Below are 22,037 nucleotides of genomic sequence, written 5' to 3' on the forward strand. Positions count from 1 at the left end.
CAATCATCAAGTATCAAACTTCTCATAGTATTCAATGCACTTTTTTATGATAGTTTTTATTATACCCATCTTGGATGCCTATCATATTAGGACTAATTTTATAACCAAAGCAAATTAGCATGCTGTTCTAAAGGACTCTCAAAATAATATCAGTGAAGCATGAGAGATCAATAATTTATATAAAATAAAAACCACCACCTTGCTCTAAAAGATATAAGTGATGCACTAGAGCAAAATTATCTAGCTCAAAAGATATAAGTGAAGCACGTAGAGTATTCTAACAAATTCTAATTCATGTGTGTCTCTCACAAAAGGTGTGTACTGCAAGGATGATTGTGGTAAACTAAAAAACAAAGACTCAAACCATACAAGACGCTCCAAGCAAAACACATATCATGTGGTGAATAAAAATATAGCCTCAAGTAAAGTTACCGATAGAAGACAAAAGAGGGGATGCCTTACGGGGCATCCCCAAGCTTAGGCTTTTGGTTGTCCTTGAATTTTACCTTGGGATGCCTTGGGACTCCGCAATCTTAGGCTATTGCCACTCCTTATTCCATAATCCATCAAATCTTTACCCAAAACTTGAAAACTTCACAACACAAAACTTAAACAGAAAATCTCATGAGCTCCGTTAGTATAAGAAAAGAAACCACCACTTAAGGTACTGTAATGAACTCATTCTTTATTTATATTGGTGTTAAACCTACTTTATTCCAACTTCTCTATGATTCATAACCTCCGATACTAGCCATAGATGCATCAAAATAAGCAAACAACACACGAAAAACAGAATCTGTCAAAAACAGAACAGTCTGTAGTAATCTGTAGGTTTCGAATACTTATGTAACCCCACAATTTCAAAAATAAATTGCTTGACGTGAGGAATTTATCTATTAATAATCTTAAAAAAGAATCAACCTAATTGCACTCTCCAGTAAAAAATGGCAGCAAATCTCGTCAGCGCTAAAGTTTCTGTTTTTTACAGCAAGATCGCAAAGACTTTCCCCAAGTCTTCCCAAAGGTTCTACTTGGCACAAACACTAATTAAAAGAATAAAACCACATCTAAACAGAGGCTAGATGAATTATTTATTACTAAACAGAAACAAAAATCAAGAAACAAAAATAAAATTGGGTTGCCTCCCAACAAACGCTATCGTTTAACGCCCCTAGCTAGGTATAAAAGCAATGATAGATCTATGTATTATCATCTTTGGTATGCAATCCATAAGTGGCTCTCATAATAGATTCATAAGGTAATTTAATTTTATTTCTAGGAGAAATACAATCTATTAAAGAACATTTATCATAATTAAATTCCTTGAAATCCAAAATAGTGGGTTCATTGCTATGTAAAGTTTTAATCACATCAAGCCCACTTTTACCAATTTTTGCATCAAGATCTAAAAACTCCGAACCATTGGGACGTCGGTTAATTAAAGTTGACTCATATCCAGTCCCATCATTATCAAGATTCATATTGCAAAAAAAAGATTTAATAGGGGACACATCAATCACTTTTAGATCTTCATCCTTATTATCATCAAAACTAGAAGAACACGCTTTCACAAAGCAATCTTTTTTTAGCACGCATCCTAGTGGTTCTTTCTTTGCACTCATCAATGGAAATTATCATGGCTTTTAGAAAATCATCATGATTAGGTGGAATAGATCTAAGTTTCAAAGAATCAACATCAAGAGAAATTCTATCCATGTTCCTAGCCAACTCATCAATCTTAGACAATTTTTCTTCAATCAAAGCATTGAAACTCTTTTGCGAACTAATAAATTCTTTAATATTAGATTCAAAATCAAAGGGCATATTATTATAATTTCCATAAGAATTGTAGTAGGAATTACCATAATTATTAGAGGAATTACTAGGAAACGGCCTAGGATTAAAATTACCTCTATACGCGTTATTACCAAAATTGTTCCTACCAACAAAATTCACATCCATAGATTCATTATTATTCTCAATCAAATTAGATAAAGGCATATCATTAGGATAAGAAGAAACACTCTTATTAGCAAATAATTTCATAAGTTCATCCATCTTTCCACTCAAAACATCAATTTGTTCTATTGCATGCACCTTTTTACTAGTAGATCTTTCAGTGTGCCATTGAGAATAATTAACCATAATATTATCTAGGAGTTTGGTAGCTTCTCATAAAGTGATTTCCATAAAATTGCCTCCTGCGGCCGAATCTAAAAGATTTCTAGAAGTAAAATTCAATCCGGCATAATTTTTTTGTATAATCATCCAAAGATTCAAACCATGTGTAGGGCAATTACGTATCATTAGTTTCATCCTCTCCCAAGCTTGTGCAACATGTTCATGATCAAGTTGCTTAAAATTCATAATATTGTTTCTAAGAGAGATGATCTTAGCGGGAGGAAAATACTTAGAGATAAAAGCATCTTTGCACTTATTCCATGAATCAATACTATTTTTAGGCAAAGAAGAAAACCAAGTTTTAGAACGATCTCTAAGTGAAAACGGAAATAGCTTCAATTTAACAATATCATTATCTGCATCTTTCTTCTTTTGCATATCACACAAATCAACAAAGTTATTCAGATGGGTAGCGGTATCTTCACTAGGAAGGCCGGAAAATGGATCTTTCATGACAAGATTCAGCATCGGTAAGAAGAGCAATCGGAGTGCTAATAAAATCATTATTGTTGGTATTAGAAAAGTCACACAATTCAGTATTATCTTGAGCCATCATGACAAACAATCCAACACACAAGCACACAAGAAGCAAGCAAAAAAGAGGCGAACTAGAAAAGAGAAGGGGAACGGAAAAAGGGTGTGAATAAAACGGCAAGGGTGAAGTGGGGGAGAGGAAAACGAGAGGCAAATGGCAAATAATGTAATGCAAGGGATAAGAGTTTGTGATGGGTACTTGGTATGTCTTGACATGTGGTATATCTCCCCGGCAACGGCGCCAGAAATCCTTCTTGCTACCTCTTGAGCACTGCATTGGTTTTCCCTTGAAGAGGAAAGGGTGATGCAACAAAGTAGTGCAAGTATTTCCCTCAGTTTTGAGAACCAAGGTATCAATACAGTAGGAGACTACCCGCAAGTCCCTCGTACCTACACAAACAAATAAGAACCTTGCAACCAACGCGATAAAGGGGTTGTCAATCCCTTCACGGTCACTTACGAGAGTGAGACCTGATAGAGATAATAATAATAAGATAAATATTTTTGGTATTTTTATGATATAGATTGAAAGTAAAGATTGCAAAATAAACGGTGCCAGAAATAGCTAATTGACAGGAGATTAATATAATAGAGAATAGACCCGGGGGCCATAGGTTTCACTAGTGGCTTCTCTCAAGATAGCATAAGTATTACGGTGGGTGAACAAATTACTGTCGAGAAATTGATAGAAAAGTGAATAATTATGAGAATATCTAGGCATGATCATGTATATAGGCATCACGTCCGCGACAAGTAGACCGAAACGATTCTGCATCTACTACTATTACTCCACACATCGATCGCTATCCAGCATGCATCTAGAGTATTAAGTTCATAAGAACAGAGTAATGCATTAGGCAAGATGACATGACGTAGAGGGATAAACTCAAGCAATATGATATAAACCCCATCTTTTTATCCTCGATGGCAACAATACAATACGTGCCTTGCTGCCCCTGTTGTCACTAGGAAAGGACACCGCAAGATTGAACCCAAAGCTAAGCACTTCTCCCATTGCAAGAAAGATCAATCTAGTAGGCCAAACCAAACTGATAATTCGAAGAGACTTGCAAAGATAACCAATCATACATAAAAGATTTCAGAGAATAATCAAATATTGTTCATAGATAAACTTGATCATAAACCCACAATTCATTGGATCTCGACAAACACACTGCAAAAAGAATTACATCGAATAGATCTCCAAGAAGATCGAGGAGAACATTGTATTGAGATCCAAAGAGAGAGAAGAAGCCATCTAGCTAATAACTATGGACATGAAGGTCTGAAGTAAACTACTCACACATGATCGGAGAGGCTATGGTGTTGATGTAAAGGCCCTCCGTGATTGATTCCCCCTCCGGCAGAGCTCCGGAAAATGCCCCAAGATGGGATCTCTTGGGTACAGAAGGTTACGGTGGTGGAAATAGGGTTTCATGGTGCTCCTGGATGTTTTCGGGGTATATGGGTATATATAGGAGGAAGAAGTAGGTCGGTGGAGCCACGTGGGCCCACAAGGGTGGAGGGCGCGCCCAGGGGGTAGGCGCGCCCCCTGCCTCATGGCCTCCTCGTTGATTTCTTGACGTCCACTCCAAGTCCTCTGGATCATGTTTGTTCCAAAAATAACTCTCCTAAAGGTTTCATTCCGTTTGGATTCCGTTTGATAATCCTTTTCTGTGAAACACCGAAATAGGAAAAAAAACAGGAATTTGCACTAGGCCTTGGGTTAGTAGGTTAGTCCCAAAAATAATATAAAAGTGTATAAATAAGCCCATTAACATCCAAAACAGATAATATGATAGCATGGAACAATCAAAAATTATAGATGCGTTGGAGACATATCACCCCTCCGAGATTGGATCTGTCTCTCTGTCTCTCTCTGTTTCTGTGTTTTAGATTCTGGCCTTTCACCATTTCTTATATTCCTGGAGATCATTAACTCCGATTTGGCTGAAATTTTAACACGATTTCTATCCGGATATTGGCTTTCTTGTGGCGAAAGAAGGGCACCAACTGCCTTACGGGGTGGCCACGAGGGCCCAGGGCGGGCCTAACCCCTTGGGGCGCGCCCCCTACCTCGTGGCCCCCTCGGGCATCATCTCACGTTGATTCTTCTTCCCAAAAATCACATATATTCCAAAAAAATCTCCGTTAGTTTTTATCCCGTTTGGACTCCATTCAATATGGGTTTTCTGCGAAACAAAAAACACTGGGCATTGGATCAATATATTAGTCCCAAAAATAGTATAAAAAGTTGCCAAAAGTATATGAAAATTGTATAATATTTGCATAGAACAATCAAAACTATAGATATGACGGAGACGTATCAGCATCCCCAAGTTTAATTCCTGCTCGTCCTTCATTAGGTAAATGATAAAAAAGATAATTTTTTATGTGGAATGCTACCTAGCATAATCTTGATCATGTAATCTAATCATGGCATGAATATTAAGACACGAGTGATTCAAAGCAATAGTCTATCATTTGACATTAAGACAATAATACTTCAAGCTTACTAATAAAGCAATCATGTCTTTTCAAAATAACACGGCCAAAGAAAGTTATCCCTACAAAATCATATGTTCTGGCTATGCTCCATCTTCACCACTCAAAGCATTCAAATCATGCACAACCCCGATGACAAGCCAAGCAACTCTTTCATACTTTTGATGTTCTCAAACCTTTTCAACTTTCATGCAATACATGAGCGTGAGTCATGGATATAGCACTATAGGTGGAATAGAATATGATGGTGGAGGTTGTGTGGAGAAGACAAAAAGGGAGAAAGTCTCACATCAATGTGACTAATCAACGGGCTGTGGAGATGCCTGTAATTTGATGTCAATGTGAGGAGTAGGGATTGCCATGCAACGGATGCACTAGAGCTATAAGTGTATGAAATCTCAAATTGAAAACTAAGTGGGTGTGCATCCAACTTGCTTGCTCATGAAGACCTAGGGCATTTGAGGAAGCCCATCGTTGTAATATACAAGCCAAGTTCTATAATGAAAATTCCCACTAGTATATGAAAGTGATAACTCAAGAGAATCTCTATATGAAGAACATGGTGCTACTTTGAAGCAAAAGTGTGGTAAAAGGATAGTAACATTGCCCCTTCTCTCTTTTCTCTCATTTTTTATTTTCTCTCTCATTTTTCTTTTTTTCTTCTTTTTTTGTAGGCTTCTTTGGCCTCTCCTTTTTTTTGGGGGGGGGCTTCTTTGGCCACTTTTATTTTGATAACCTCACATGGGACAATGTTCTAATAATGATGACAATCACACTTTTATTTACTTACAACTCACTATTACAACTCGATATTAGAACAAAGATACGACTCTATGAATGCCTCTGGCGGTGTACCGGGATTTGCAATGATCTAGCATAGCAATGACATCAAAAACCGACAAGCCATGAAAACACCATGCTAGCTATCTTATGATCATGCAAAGCAATATGACAATTGAGGAAGTCCTGGATTAGGGGGTCTCCGGACAGCCGGACTATATCCTTTGGCCGGACTGACAGACTATGAAGATACAAGATTGAAGACTTCGTCTCGTGTCCGGGTGGGACTCTACTTGGCATGGAAGGCAAGCTAGGCAATACTGATATGGATATCTCCTCCTTTGTAACCGACCTTGTGTAACCCTAACCCTCCCCGGTGTCTATATAAACCGAAGGGTTTTAGTCCATAGGACGAACATACAATCATACCATAGTCTAGCTTCTAGGGTTTAGCCTCTCTGATCTTGTGGTAGATCTACTCTTGTACTACCCATATCATCAATATTAATCAAGCAGGACGTAGGGTTTTACCTCCATCAAGAGGGCCCGAACCTGGGTAAAACATTGTGTCCCCTGCCTCCTGTTACCATCCGGCCTAGACGCACAGTTCGGGACCCCCTACCCGAGATCCGCCGGTTTTGACACCGACATTGGTGCTTTCATTGAGAGTTCCTCTGTGTTGTCACCTTTAGGCCCGATGGCTCCTCCGATCATCAACAATGATGCAGTCTAGGGTGAGACCTTTCTCCCTGGACAGATCTTCGTGTTCGGTGGCTTTGCACTGCGGGCTAATTCGCTTGGCAATCTGGAGCAGATTGAAAGCTACGCCCCTGGCCATTAGGTCGGATTTGGAAGTTTGAATTACATGGCCGACATCCGCGGAGACTTGATCTTCGACGGATTCAAGCCACAGCCGGGCGCGCTGCACTGTCACGACGGGTATGACCTAACTCTGCCGCCGAACAGTACCCCAGAGGCCGCGCCCGCATCAGCTCCGACCCTTAGCTCGGAGCCAACTGCGCCAATCAAGGACGGGTGGCTAGACACCGCCTCAGGAGCTGCAGTCTCAACGGCGATCGAGCCGAACACCAGCCTAATCCTCTGCGAAGCCCGTGACCCCATGGTGCCGGACTCTTTTCTGGACTCCGAACCGTCCGCGCCCCTTCCAATCGAATCCGTTTGGGCACCGATCATGGAATTCACCACCGCAGATATCTTTCAGCACTCGCCCTTTGGCGACATTCTGAATTCACTAAAATCTCTCTCTCTTTGTCAGGAGAGCCCTGGATGGACTATGGCCAACAGGATTGGGATGCGGACGACGAAGAAATTCGACGCCCACCCACCACCCACTTCGTAGCCACTGTCGATGATTTAACCGACATGCTCGACTTCGACTCCGAAGACATCGACGGTATGGACGACAATGTAGGAGACGAACATGAACCAGCGCCTATAGGGCACTGGAAAGCCACCTCATCATATGACATATACATGGTGGATACACCCAAAGAAGGCAATGGCGACGAGATAACGGAGGATGACCCCTCCAAGAAGCAACCCAAGCATCGACGTCAGCGGCGCCGCTGTAAGTCCCGCCAAAGCAAAAGTGGTGATACCGGCACAGGAGATAATAACACTCCGGATAGTGCCGTAGACAACAACAATCCCCTCCAGCAAGATTTAGAGCAGGAGGATGGAGGAGCCAGCCCTCCTGAGAGAGCGGCAGACGGAGAGGAGGAGGATGACAATTACATGCCCCCTCCGAAGACGAGGCAAGCCTCGGCGACGTTGAATTCGCCGTACCAGAGGATCCCGTCGAACAAGAGCGCTTCAAGCGCCGGCTTATGGCCACGGCAAATAGCTTGAAGAAAAAGCAGCAACAGCTTCAAGCTGATCAAGATCTGCTAGCTGACAGATGGACTGAAGTCCTCGCGACCGAGGAATATAAAATCGAGCGCCCCTCCAAGAATTACCCAAAGTGCAGGTTACTACCCCGACTGGAGGAAGAAGCGTATGATACGGTTGATTGGCCACCTCGTGGTCGCGACAGAGAGGCATTCCAGCCAAAAACTCAGCCTTCACCCCGACGCCATTCAAATAAAAAGGCATGGGGAGATACGCCAAACCTGCGAGACATATTGGAGGACAAAGAAAAGCATGCAAGATCGATCTACGGATCACGAGGGCGCATAACTCTGTGAGACGATAAACGTCACACCGGATACAGTAAAAGCAAATCCGGCTAGGCCGAACACAGCGGGCAAGACCCATTCGAGCTGCGTCGCGATATAGCCCAATACAGAGGCGCCGCACACCCCTTATGCTTCACAGACGAAGTAATGGATCATCAATTCCCAGAAGGTTTCAAACCTGTAAATATTGAATCATACGACAGCACAACAGATCTCGCTGTATGGATTGAGGATTTCCTTCTCCACATCCACATGGCCCGTGGTGATGACTTACACGCCATCAAATATCTCCCACTAAAGCTCAAAGGACCAGCGCGGCCTTGGCTTAACAGCTTGCCAGCGGACTCCATCAACTGTAGGGAAGATCTAGAGGCCGCATTCCTCAACAACTTTCAGGGCACTTATGTGCGACCACCAGACGCCGATGACTTGAGCCACATAATTCAACAGCCAGAAGAGTCGGCCTGGCAATTCTGGACTCGGTTCCTTACAAAGAAAAATCAAATCGTCGACTGTCCAGATGCAGAGGCCTTAGCGGCTTTCAAACACAACATCCGAGACGAGTGCCTAGCCCGGCACCTTGGTCAGGAAAAGCCGAAATCTATGGCAGCTCTCACGACGCTCATGACCCACTTTTGGGAGGGAGAAGACAGCTTGCTGGCTCGCAGTAATAACATATCAAAGAACCATGGTACCTCCGATACCAAGGACGGCAATAGCAGGTCACATTGCAACAAACATAAGCGCCACATTAACAGCGAAAATACCAAGGATATGGCAGTCAATGCCGGATTCAAAGGCTCTAAACCCGGTCAGCGGAAAAAGCCATTCAAACAAAGTACGCCGGGTCCGTCCAGCTTGGACCGTATACTAGATCGCTCGTGTCAAATACACGGCACCCCAGACAAGCCAGCCAATCACACCAACAGGGATTGTTGGGTGTTCAAGCAGGCCGGCAAGTTAATTGCCGAAAACAAGGACAAGAGGCCGCATAGCGATGACGAGGAGGAGCCCCGGCAGCCGCACACCGGAGGACAGAAGAGGTTTCCCCCGCAAGTGCAGACGGTGAACATGATATACGCAACCCACATCCCTAAGAGGGAGCGGAAGCGTGCCCTCTGGGACGTGTATGCGTTGGAGCCAGTCGCCCCAAAGTTCAACCCTTGGTCCTCCTATCTGATCACCTTCGATCGCAGGGACCACCCCACTAGTATCCGTCATGGCAGATGCACTGGTCCTAGACCCAATCATCGACGGATTTCACCTCACTAGAGTCCTTATGGATGGCAGCAGCAGCCTGAACCTGCTTTATCAGGACACAGTGCGCAAAATGGGTATAGACCCCTCAAGGATCAAACCCACAAAAACGACCTTTAAAGGCGTCATTCCAGGTGTAGAGGCCCATTGCACAGGCTCAATTACACTGGAAGTGGTCTTCGGATCCCCGGATAACTTCCAAAGCGAAGAGTTAATCTTCGATATAGTCCTGTTCTACAATGGTTATCACACGTTGCTCGGGCGAACCGCATTTGCTAGATTCAATGCAGTGCCGCATTATGCATACCTCAAGCTCAAGATGCCAGGACCTCACAGAGTTATTATAGTCAATGGAAACACAGAGCGCTCTCTCCGAACAGAGGAGCACACCGCGGCCCTCGCAGCAGAAGCGCAAAGCAGCCTCTCAAGGCAATCGACCAGTTCGGCGTTTCAAAGCCCAGACACCTTCAAGCGCGCTCAGAGCAATCGGCAAATAGACCGCCTGGCGCGATCTGAGCTCGTGTAGCAATACGGCGGCCACCCCAATCCCAGCCCAACGGTGAAGCTCGTGCCACGCGTACATAATTACGCATTAAAAATACCATGGGCATAGGTGGGGAGGGGGGCACAACTGTGGCACGCCCCAAGACACGGCTTAAACCACACTAGGGGCTTCCCGTTCGGTTATTTTTCTCTTTTTTTCAAGACATTAATCTCTGAAAACACTGTCCGGCAACACTATTGCCGAACACACGATGCAGCAACCAAGGAGGCAGACAGCTACGTCATACCACGGAATTCCCATGTGGATTACAGTAACGAGCGAAATATTTGATTTAATATCATTCCTCAACTTTCCCTTGGAAGGGACATAGTCCTACTCTTTGCTTATCACACTATCTGTATCACTCTGCTTTAACGCAATTTTTTTAATAAACAATGCATGACGACTTTTATTGCATTCTTGTTATATATATATGTGTGTGTGTGTGTGTGTGTGTGTGTGTTCATTAATGACGCCTTGCAACCGTACACTTTGGTACGGCCAATACACCAGGGGCTTACGTACCCCACAACATGGTGTGAAAAGTCCGAACACTTTCACAAGTGCGGCACCCCAAACTTATAGCATTATATGCATCAGCTCCGAATCATGTCTTTGGTCAAATGTTGGGTTTGCCCGACTCCTATGTTTTGGTACCTTACGTTCCGCTCCATCGGCTAAGGTAGCACTAGGAGAACTACTGCGATTGTGCCCTGGTTCTGCCGGGCTTAGCACCTCAGTAGAGAAAGCTAAAACTGACTGTCATGATAAGGCGAGAGACTGGTCGCTGTTCGGCGAGGTTTTCGAGTCCCTAAAGACTTATGCCGCTTAGGGCGAGGGGCCGGCCTTGTCCGGCTTAAAGGCGTGTATTGCGCCCCGATTTCAGCCTTCCGAATACTAGGGGCTTCGCCGAAATTTAAAATTATAGAATTCTATGGCTAAGTGAGAGTGATAAAGCATTATTAGTCCGGTTGCCTTGTTCGTTGTGCTGAGCACCTACCTCGAAGGACCCAAATATGGGAACAAGAGTGCTCAGATTTATCCCGAACACCCCAGCACTCGTGGCATGGGGGCAGAAGCCGAGGACTAGCCATCTCTCAGATTGATAAACAACCAAACAGAAGGTAATATTTTAAATTCAAACAAGCGTTGCATAGCGCATATGAAACAAGTTTTCATAAATACAGGATAAAACGAGCAAGTCTCACTCAAATATTACATCTTTTGAACACTCGTCCACCACGAGACAGGCACCCGGCAGAACACCCTCGTAGTACATCTCGGGGTGGCGGTGCTCCTTGCCCTCTGGCGGCCCCTCCTTGATCAGCTTCACGGCGTCTAGCTTGACCCACTGCAATTTCACACGGGCGAAAGCCCGGCGTGCACCCTCAATGCAGACAGATCGTTTGACGACCTCCAGCCGTGGACAGGCATCCACAAGCCGCCTCACCAGGCCGAAGAAGCTGTTCGGAAGGGTGTCGCGAGGCCACAGCCGGACTATAAAGCCCTTCATGGCCTGATCGGCCGCCTTATGTAGCTCGACCATCTACTTCAGCTAGTCGCTCATTGGCATCGGGTGTTCGGCCTCAGCATACTGAGACCAGAACAGCTTCTTCGTTGAGATTCCATCCTCGGCCTGGTAAAATTGTGCGGCATCGGACACGCTGCGGGGCAAATCTGCGAATGCTCCTGGAGAGCTCCGGATTCAGGTAAGTAATCGGTAATTTACTTTTACATGCTTGCTTTGCATATAGAAAGCCTTACCCGCCGCTATCTTCTTCATTGCGTCGATCTCCTGGAGGGCCCTTTGGGCTTCAGCCTTGGCACTTTTTGCGCTCTCGTGGGCCGCGACAAGCTCGGACTCCCGCATCTTTGAGTCAAGCTCCAACGCCTCGTGCTTCGCCATGAGATCCTAGAGCTCTTGCTGCACCTCGCCCACCCGAGCCTCGTGCTTCTCTCGCTCGGTGCGCCCCTTGGCCGCGTTATCTTCGGCCTTGGTTAGCGCTTGCTTCAGGGTCGCCACCTCGGTCATGGCCCCTGGCGAATATACGATGATCCTGTCATTTTGCAATCGCTTCTTCTTTTATACATACATATCTATAGACAGGGTATTACTTACCCTTGTTCTCCTCGAGCTACCTCTTGACAAGGCCGAGCTCTTTCCTGGACCCCTCGAGGTCCTGCTTCAGTACGGCGACCTCCGCAGTCAGTACGGCGGAAGCCAGCAGCGAAGCCTGCATATGCATATTGACATACTTATATTAGACTCCTGCGATATTATTTGATCCTCTGTTCGGCTTTTCTTTGTGAACACCGAACAAAGCATCAGGGGCTACTGTCTATGCGGTAATATTTCTACTACATCTTAAAACACTTACCTCAAAGCCTGTTAGAAGGCTGGCACAGGCTTCAGTCAATCCGCTCTTGGCGGACTGAACCTTCTGGATCACCGCACTCATGATAGTGCGGTGCTCCTCGTCGATAGAAGCGCTGCGAAGCGCTTCCAGCAGATTGTCCGGCGCCTCTAGATGGACAGAGGTCACCGGCACAGGCGTCTTGCCCCTCTTAGAAGGAGGCCGCCTGCTCGAGCCCGGAACCACTGGAGGTTTCGGCGCGGTGTTCGGCTGAGGGCCGAACTCGGAGCTCTTAGGGGCCCCGTCCCCTCGGCTCCCGGAGTCTGGAAGGTCGCCTTGAGGTGCCTCCAGGACTGTCTCCCCTCGACCCGGTGCCTCTTGAGACAGCACCTCGGCGTCGTCAGCAGGATGAGGGGAGGTGGAGGTCGGGACTGGATCGCTATCCTTGTCCGACGAGCCCAGGGAGCCGTCCGATGATACATCGATACTGGCTCGCGGCGGCCTGCATAATTATGTTCGGTGTTAGGGAAAGCAGTGCGAGAAAGGAATACTATGAGTTACTCTGGTACCCGAATACTTACGATCTCCCCAGGGGCTTGGCCCTGGGCAACCACTTGTCTTCGTCTTCATCGGCGGCGGTGGAGCTGTCCGGAAGGAGAGTCCTTCCCTTCTTGGACCCTTCGGCCCCCACAGTCGGGACGGCCTTCCTTTTCTTGTCTTCCCCGCCTGGAGGGGGAGCATCTTCTTCTTCCTCCTCGTCATCGGGGGAGGACTGTGCCGCAGAGTTATCGGACGATGAGTCCGATAACACCCGGCGTCGGGAACTCTTTCGGGTTCCCTTGGCCTTCTTGGTCTTCTCCGGCACCCTGTAAGGAGCCAGAGTCAGCATCTCCGTCAGGAGAGCGCCCGCAGTGTCTTCGGGCAAAGGGGTCGGACAGTTAATCTGCCCCGACATCTCCACCCAGTCCTGTCAAAGGCATGGAGATTAGACCCCGCACATGATTAAGCTAGGGGAAATAAATGTCCTACGAGACGTATTAAACTCACTGAACGCGCTAGGCGCTTTGCGCTTAGTCCACGGTCCTCGGCGAGAGAAGGAGGGACCTCGGCACCCTTGAACAGCACCTTCCATACGTCCTTGTGCGTCGTATCAAAGAGCTCGCTCAGAGTCTGGTGCCGGACCGGGTCGAACTCCCACAAGTTAAAATCCCGTTGTTGACACGGGAGGATCCGGCGGATGAGCATAACCTGGACTATGTTGACAAGCTTGAGCTTCTTGCTTGCCATACTCCGGATACATTTCTAGAGTCCATCCAGCTCCACCGATGAACCCCACGACAAGCCCTTCTCTTTCCTGGAAATGAGCCATGTAGGGAATCCGGATCGAAACTCGGGGGCTGTCGCCCATTTGGCGTCGCGTGGCTCAGTGATGTAGAACCACGCCGATTGCCATCCCTTTATTGTCTCCACAAAGGCGCCTTCGAGCCATGTAACGTTGGGCATCTTGCCCACCATGGCTCTGCCGCATTCTGCTTGTTGGCCTCGTACCACCTTCGGCTTGATATTGAAGGTCTTTAACCATAGGCCGAAGTGGGGCCGGATGCGGAGGAAAGCCTCACACACGACGATGAACGCCGAAATGTTGAGGACGAAGTTCGGGGCTAGATCATGAAAGTCCAGCCCGTAGTAGAACATGAGACCGCGGACGAACGGATGGAGGGGAAACCCTAGTCCGCGGAGGAAGTGGTGGAGGAAAACTACCCTCTCGTGAGGTTCCAGGGTAGGGACGATCTGCCCCACAGCGGGCAGCCGATGCGCGATATTCGCAGCTAAGTATCCAGCTCCGCGCAGCTTCTTGACGTCTCCCTCCGTGACAGAGGAAACCATCCACCTGCCTCCCGCTCCGGACATGGTTGAAGAAGGTGGAGGTGGGAAGTGCGGGCTTGGGCGCTAGAGCTCGAGTGTGCGAAAACAGATGAACAAAGGAGGAAGAAGGCGTGGATGAAAATGTGAATCTTTATCCCTTTATATGGGCGACGAAACTAAGCGTCCCCACTTTCCTGGTAAAACTCGCTCATCCCCCAAGCGCCGTAATCGATGGCGCGGTTGGGTTACCCACGCCCGTATTGATGAGAATCCCGCAATAAGGGGACACGATCTCTGCTTTGACAAGACGTGTCGAAAAACTGCCTCGCGTTATGTGCGGGGCTAGTTAAAGGAAAAGTTTGAATAATCATCGGGCCATGACATAACGTCATACTGTCAAAACAAGTCAGCAAATTAGATTTGCGAAAATATTATTCTCTCTACGGAAGTATGTGGAACTTATGTTGCAGGGTCGGACACTATCCTCATATTCAAATTCTTCTGTGATGTATTCGGAGGAGGAACCCGCCTTGCAATGCCGAAGACAATACTGCACGCCGGACTCATCGTCATTGAAGCCTGGTTCAGGGGCTACTGAGGGAGTCCTGGATTAGGGGGTCTCCGGACAGCCGGACTATATCCTTTGGCCGGACTGACAGACTACGAAGATACAAGATTGAAGATTTCGTCTTGTGTCCTGGTGGGACTCTACTTGGCGTGGAAGGCAAGCTAGGCAATACGGATATGGATATCTCCTCCTTTGTAACCGACCTTGCGTAACCCTAACCCTCCACGGTGTCTATATAAACCGAAGGGTTTTAGTCCATAGGACGAACATACAATCATACCATAGGCTAGCTTCTAGGGTTTAGCCTCTCTGGTCTCGTGGTAGATCTACTCTTGTACTACCCATATCATCAATATTAATCAAGATGAAGATCAAGATGAAGATCTAAAAGTTATTGATGTGTCTCCTATTAAATCTTTATTTTGCAATATGAATCTTGATGAAACTGAATATGATCTTCCTTTACCTAGAAGGCGTTCTAAAAATTCGGAGTATTTAGGTCTTAATGATGAAATTGATGAAAGTGGGATTGAAGGAAATAAAAATCTAGATGTTGCTAAACCCACTATATTGGATTTCAAGGAATTCAATTATGAAAATTGCTCTTTAATTGATTCTATTTCCTTGTTGCAATCCGTGCTAAATTCTCCACATGCTTATAGTCAAAATAAAGCCTTCACCGAACATATTGTTGATGCCTTGATGTAATCTTATGAAGCAAAACTTGAGTTGAAAGTTTCTATCCCTAGAAAACGCTATGATGAGTGGGAACCAACTATTAAAATTAAAATTAAAGATCATGAGTTTTATGCTTTGTGTGATTTGAGTGCTAGTGTCTCCACTATTCCCAAAACTTTGTGTGATTTGCTAGATTTCCGTAATTTTGATGATTGCTCTCTAAACTTGCATCTTGCGGATTCCACTATTAAGAAACCTATGGGAAGGATTAATGATGTTCTTATTGTTGCAAATAGAAATTATGTGCCCGTAGATTTCATTGTTCTTGATATAGATTGCAATCCTTCTTGCCCTATTATTCTTGGTAGATCTTTCCTTAGATCGGTTGGTGCGATTATTGATATGAAGGAAGGGGATATTAGATTTCAATTTCCATTAAAAAATGGCATGGGACACTTTCCAAGAAAGAAAATAAAATTACCATATGAAACTATCATGAGAGCCACTTATGGATTGCCTACCAAAGATGGCAATACCTAGATCTATCCTCGCTTTTATGCCTAGCTAGGGGCGTTAAATGATAGCGCTTGTTGGGAGGCAACCCAATTTTATTTTTATTCCTTGCTTTTTGCTCCTGATTAGTAATAAATTATTTATTTATCCTCTGTTTTTGTTGTGTTTTTTGTGTTTAATTAGTGTTTGTGCCAAGTAGAACCGTTGGGAAGACTTGGGGAAAGTCTTGTTGAACTTGCTGTAAAAAACAGAAACTTTAGCGCTCACGAGAACTGCTGAAATTTTTATTTGAAGAGTTATATTTAGTTAATTCCTTTTGCATATGATTAATATATAAATTCCTCACGTCCACCAATTTATTTTAGAATTTTTGGGGTTCCAGATGTTGCGCTAGCTACAGATTACTACAAACTGTTCTGTTTTTGACAGATTTTGTTTTTCGTGTGTTGTTTGCTTATTTTGATGAATCTATGGCTAGTAAAATAGTTTATAATCCATATAGAAGTTGGAATACAGTAGGTTTAACACCAATATAAATAAATAATGAGTTCATTACAGTACCTTGAGGTGGTCTTTTGTTTTCTTTCGCTAACGGAGCTCACGAGTTTTCTATTTTGAGTTTTGTGTTGTGAAGTTTTCAAGTTTTGGGTGAATTCTTTTGATGGATCATGGAACAAGGAGTGGCAAGAGCCTAAGCTTGGGAATTCCCATGTCACCCCCAAGATAATCCAAGGACACCAAAAAGTCAAAGCTTGGGGATGCCCCGGAACGCATCCCCTCTTTCGTCCACTTCCATCGGTAATTTACTTGGAACTATATTTTTATTCACCAACATGATATGTGTTTTGCTTGGAGCGTCTTGTATTATTTGTGTCTTTGTGTCTTAGTATGCCACAATCATCCTTGCTGTACACACCTTTTGAGAGAGACATACATGAACTAAAATTTGATAGAATACTCTATGTGCTTCACTTATATCTTTTGAGCTAAGTAGTTTTGCTCTATGTGCTTCACTTATATCTTTTGAGCTATGTAGTTTTGCTCTATGTGCTTCACTTATATCTTTTGAGCATTATAATTTTGCTGTATGTGCTTCACTTAGATCTTTTGGAGCATGGTGGTGGATTTGTTTTAAAGAAACGATTGATCTCTCTTGCTTCACTTAAATTATTTTGAGAGTCTCTTAATAGCATGGTAATTTGCTTAATAATAATATGCTTGGTATTCAAGATTTGTGAAACTTTCTTTTGAGTGTGCTGAATACTAAGAACAGATTGAAGCATGATAATTTTTTTGAGATATGGAGGTGATAATATTAAAGTCATGCTAGTTGAGTAGTTATGAATTTAAAGAATACATGTGTTAAAGTTTGTGATTCCCGTAGCATGCACGTATGGTGAACCGTTATGTGATGAAGTCGGAGCATGATTTATTTATTGACTGTCTTCCTTATGAGTGGCGGTCGGGGACGAGCGATGGTCTTTTCCTACCAATCTATCGCCCTAGGAGCATGCGCATAATACTTTGCTTTGATAACTTCTAGATTTTTGCAATAAGTATATGAGTTCCTTATGACTAATGTTGAGTCCATGGATTATACGCACTCTCACCCTTCCACCTTTGCTAGCCTCTCTAATACCGCGCACCTTTCGCCGGTATCATACACCTACCATATACCTTCCTCAAAACAGCCACCATACCTACCTATTAAGGCATTTCCATAGCCATTCTGAGATATATTGCCATGCAACTTTCCACCATCTAGTTCATCATGACACATTCATCATTGTCATATTGCTTAGCATGATCATGTAGTTGACATAGTATTTGTGGCAAAGCCACCGTTCATAATTTCTTTATACTTGTCACTCTTGGTTCATTGCATATCCCGGTACACCACCGGAGGCATCCATATAGAGTCATACTTTGTTTTAGAATCAAGTTGTAATCATTGAGTTGTAAATAAATAAAAGTGTGATGATCATCATTCAATAGAGCATTGTCCCAAAAAATGCCAAATAAAAAAAAGGAAGGCCCAAAAAAAGGGGCAATGCTACTATCCTTTTTTCCACACTTGTGCTTCAAAGTAGCACCATGATATAGCGAGTCTCATATAATGTGCTTCAAAGTAGCACCATGTTCTTCATATAGAGAGTCTCATATGTTGTCACTTTCATATACTAGTGGGAATTTTACATTATAGAACTTGGCTTGTATATTCCAATGATGGGCTTCCTCAAAATTGCCCTAGGTCTTCGTGAGCAAGCAAGTTGGATGCACACCCACTAGTTTCTTTTGTTGAGCTTTCATACATTTATAGCTCTAGTGCATCCGTTGCATGGCAATCCCTACTCACTCACATTGATATCTATTGATGGGCATCTCCATAGCCCGTTGATACGCCTAGTTGATGTGAGACTATCTTCCCCTCCTTTTTATCTTCTCCACAACCACCATTCTATTCCACCTATAGTGCTATATCCATGGCTCACGCTCATGTATTACGTGAATATTGAAAAAGTTTTGAAAAAGTTAGAGTATGAAACAATTGCTTGGCTTGTCATCGGGGTTGTGCATGATTTAAATACTTTGTGTGGTGAAGATGGAGCATAGCCAGACTATATGATTTTGTAGGGATAACTTTCTTTGGCCATGTTATTTTGAGAAGACATAATTGCTTTGTTAGTATGCTTGAAGTATTATTATTTGTATGTCAATATAAACTTTTGTCTTGAATCTTTCTAATCTGAATATTCATACCACAATTAAGAAGATTTGCATTGAAATTATGCCAAGTAGCACTCCGCATCAAAAATTCTCTTTTTATCATTTACCTACTCGAGGACGAGCAGGAATTAAGCTTGGGGATGCCTGATATTATTTTTTATCGCTCCATGCTATATTATCTACTATTTTGGACTATATTAGGCTTTATTTTCCACTTTTATATTATTTTTGGGACTAACCTATTAACCGGAGGCCCAGCCCAGAATTGTTGTATTTGCCTATTTCAGTGTTTCGGAGAAACAGAATATCAAACGGAGTCCAAACGGAATAAAATCTTCGGGAACGTCATTTTCTCACCGAACGTGATTCAGGAGACTTGGACCTTGCTCCAAGGAACAAATGAGGCGGTCACGAGGGTGGGGGGCGGCCCCCTAGGGCGCGCCCCCTGCCTCGTGGGCCCCTCGTTGCTCCTCCGACGTACTTCTTCCTCCTATATATACACACGTACCCCCAAACGAGCAGGACAGGACCCAAAAACCTAATTCCACCGCCACAACTTTCTGTATCCACGAGATCCCATCTCGGGGCCTATTCCGGAGCTTCGCCGGAAGAGGGCCGTCATCACGGAGGGCATCTACATCATCCTAGCCTCTTCGATGAAGTGTGAGTAGTTTACCTCAGACCTTCGGGTCCATAGTTAGTAGCTAGATGGCTTCTTCTCTCTCTTTGAATCTCAATACAAAGTTCACCCCCTCTCTTGTGGAGATCTATTCGATGTAATCTTCTTTTTGCGGTGTGTTTGTTGAGACCGATGAATTGTGGGTTTATGATCAAGTCTATCTATGAATAATATTTGAATCTTCTCTGATTTTTTATGTATGATTGGTTATCTTTGCAAGTCTCTTCGAATTATCCGTTTGGTTTGGCCAACTAGATTGGTAGTTCTTGCCATGGGAGAAGTGCTTAGCTTTGGGTTCGATCTTGCGGTGTCCTTTCCCAGTGAAAGAAGGGGCAGCAAGGCACGTATTGCATCGTTGCCATCGAGGATAACAAGATGGGGTTTATTTCATATTGCATGAATTTATCTCTCTACATCATGTCATCTTGCTTAAGGCGTTACTCTGTTTTTAACTTAATACTCTAGATGCATGCTGGATAGCGGTCGATGAGTGGAGTAATAGTAGTAGATGCATAATCGTTTCGGTCTACTTGTCACGAACGTGATGCCTATATACATGATCATGCCTAGATATTCTCATAACTATGCTCAATTCTGTCAATTGCTCAACAGTAATTTGTTCACCCACCGTAGAATACTTATGCTCTTGAGAGAAGCCACTAGTGAAACCTATGGCCCCCGGGTCTATTCTCATCATATCAATCTCCATCACTTTAATCTTGCGTTGCTTTTTTACTTTGCTTTTACTTTTTACTTTGCATATTTATACCAAAAATATTATATCTATCAGATCTCACTCTCGTAAGTGACCGTGAAGGGATTGACAACCCCTAATCGCGTTGGTTGCGAGTAGCTATCGTTTTGTGCAGGTACGAGGGACTTGAGCGTGGCCTCGTACTGGATTGATACCTTCGTTCTCAAAAACTGAGGGAAATACTTACGCTACTCTGCTGCATCATCCCTTACTCTTCGGGGAAAACCAACGCAAGCTCAAGACGTAGCAAGGGGCCTCTGGCCCAACAGCACTAACCATCACGTGGGCATAGTATGGGTGTTCTACGTCGTATGCATCAGCCGAAGCTTAATAGACGTTAGCGACTGAGCGGCGCGCGCCGGGTTGGACTGGTAAGCACCTGCCTTTTTGAAGGAGGTAGCTAGGTCTGCTCACCGGCCGCATACGCAACGTGCAGGAGTTCCCGGGGAGATGGCCCATGACCCCTGGGGGCATAGGTTTAGTCCGGCGTGTTGACCTCTCTATTAAGCCTAGGTCGGGTTGCGGCGTATTGTTTGGCCGAGGCCGGGCATGACCTAGGAAAGTGTGTCCGGCCAGAGTTAATCGAGCGTGATGGGTAAGTTGGTGCACCCCTGCAGGGAAGAAAACATCTATCGATAGCCTATCCTACGGTAATGGACACTTGGAGTTGTATCCCGATCGATACAACTAGAACTGGATACTTGTGATGAGAAATGGATTGTGATGAGAAATGAATAGTATGGCTCTAGGATTGCTTTCTCGCAGGGAGTCGAGAAAGGATCTCTGGCCGAGGTTGGTAACACTACTACTACTTTACTTTATGCTACTCTACTCCCTCCTGTTGCTGCAAGATGGTGGGTTCCAGAAGATGCTAGTCTTCGATAGGCTAGGCTTTTCCCCCTTCTCTTCTGGCATTCTGTAGTTTAGTCCACAGATACAACCCATTTCCTTTGATACAGATGCATACTTAGTTTAGATCTGATGTAAGTCTTGCGAGTACTTTGGATGAGTACTCACAGTTGCTTTGCTACCTCTTTTCCCCCATAACCGATTGTTGCGACTAGATGACAGATCCCAGGAGACAGACGAAACCACTGATGATTACTACTACCCCGAGGGTGCCTACTACTACGTGATGACCACTGACGACCTGGAGTAGTTAGGAGGCTCCCAGGCAGGAGGCCTTGCCTTTTCGATCGATGTTGCTTTTGTGCTAGCCTTCTTAAGGCAAACTTGTTTAACTCATGTCTGTACTCAGATATTGTTGCTTCCGCTGACTCCTGTGTTTTCAAGCTTATGTATTCGAGCCCTCGAGGCCCCTGGCTTGTAATATAAAGCTTGTATTATTTTAATTTGTGTCTAGAGTTGTGTTGTGATATCTTCCCGTGAGTCCTTGATCTTGATTGTACACATTTGCGTGTATGATTAGTGTACGATTGAATCGAGGGCGTCACATAGAAGCTATTCCAACTAGTAGTGCTGATCATAACACCTCTATTAAGATGCTTAAAGAAGTTATTTTTCTGAGGTTTGGAGTCTCTAGATACTTAATAACTGATGGTGGTTCACATTTTATTCATGGTGCTTTCCGTAAAATGCTTGCTAAGTATGATGTTAATCATAGAATTGCATCTCCATACCACCCACAGTCTAGTGGTCAAGTAGAACTGAGTAATAGAGAGATTAAATTAATTTTGCAAAAGACTATTAATAGATCTAGAAAGAATTAGTCCAAGAAAATTGATGATGAATTATGAGCCTATAGAACTGCATAAAAAATCCTATGGGTATGTCTCCATATAAAATGGTTTGTGGAAAAGCATGTCACTTACCTCTCGAACTAGAACATAAGGCATATTGGGCCATTAAAGAGCTCAACTATGATTTCAAACTTGTCGATGA

The sequence above is a fragment of the Triticum urartu genome, chromosome 3A (genome assembly GCF_056163025.1).
Source record: "Triticum urartu cultivar PI428250 chromosome 3A, HENAU_Tu73, whole genome shotgun sequence".
Taxonomy (NCBI): domain Eukaryota; kingdom Viridiplantae; phylum Streptophyta; class Magnoliopsida; order Poales; family Poaceae; genus Triticum; species Triticum urartu.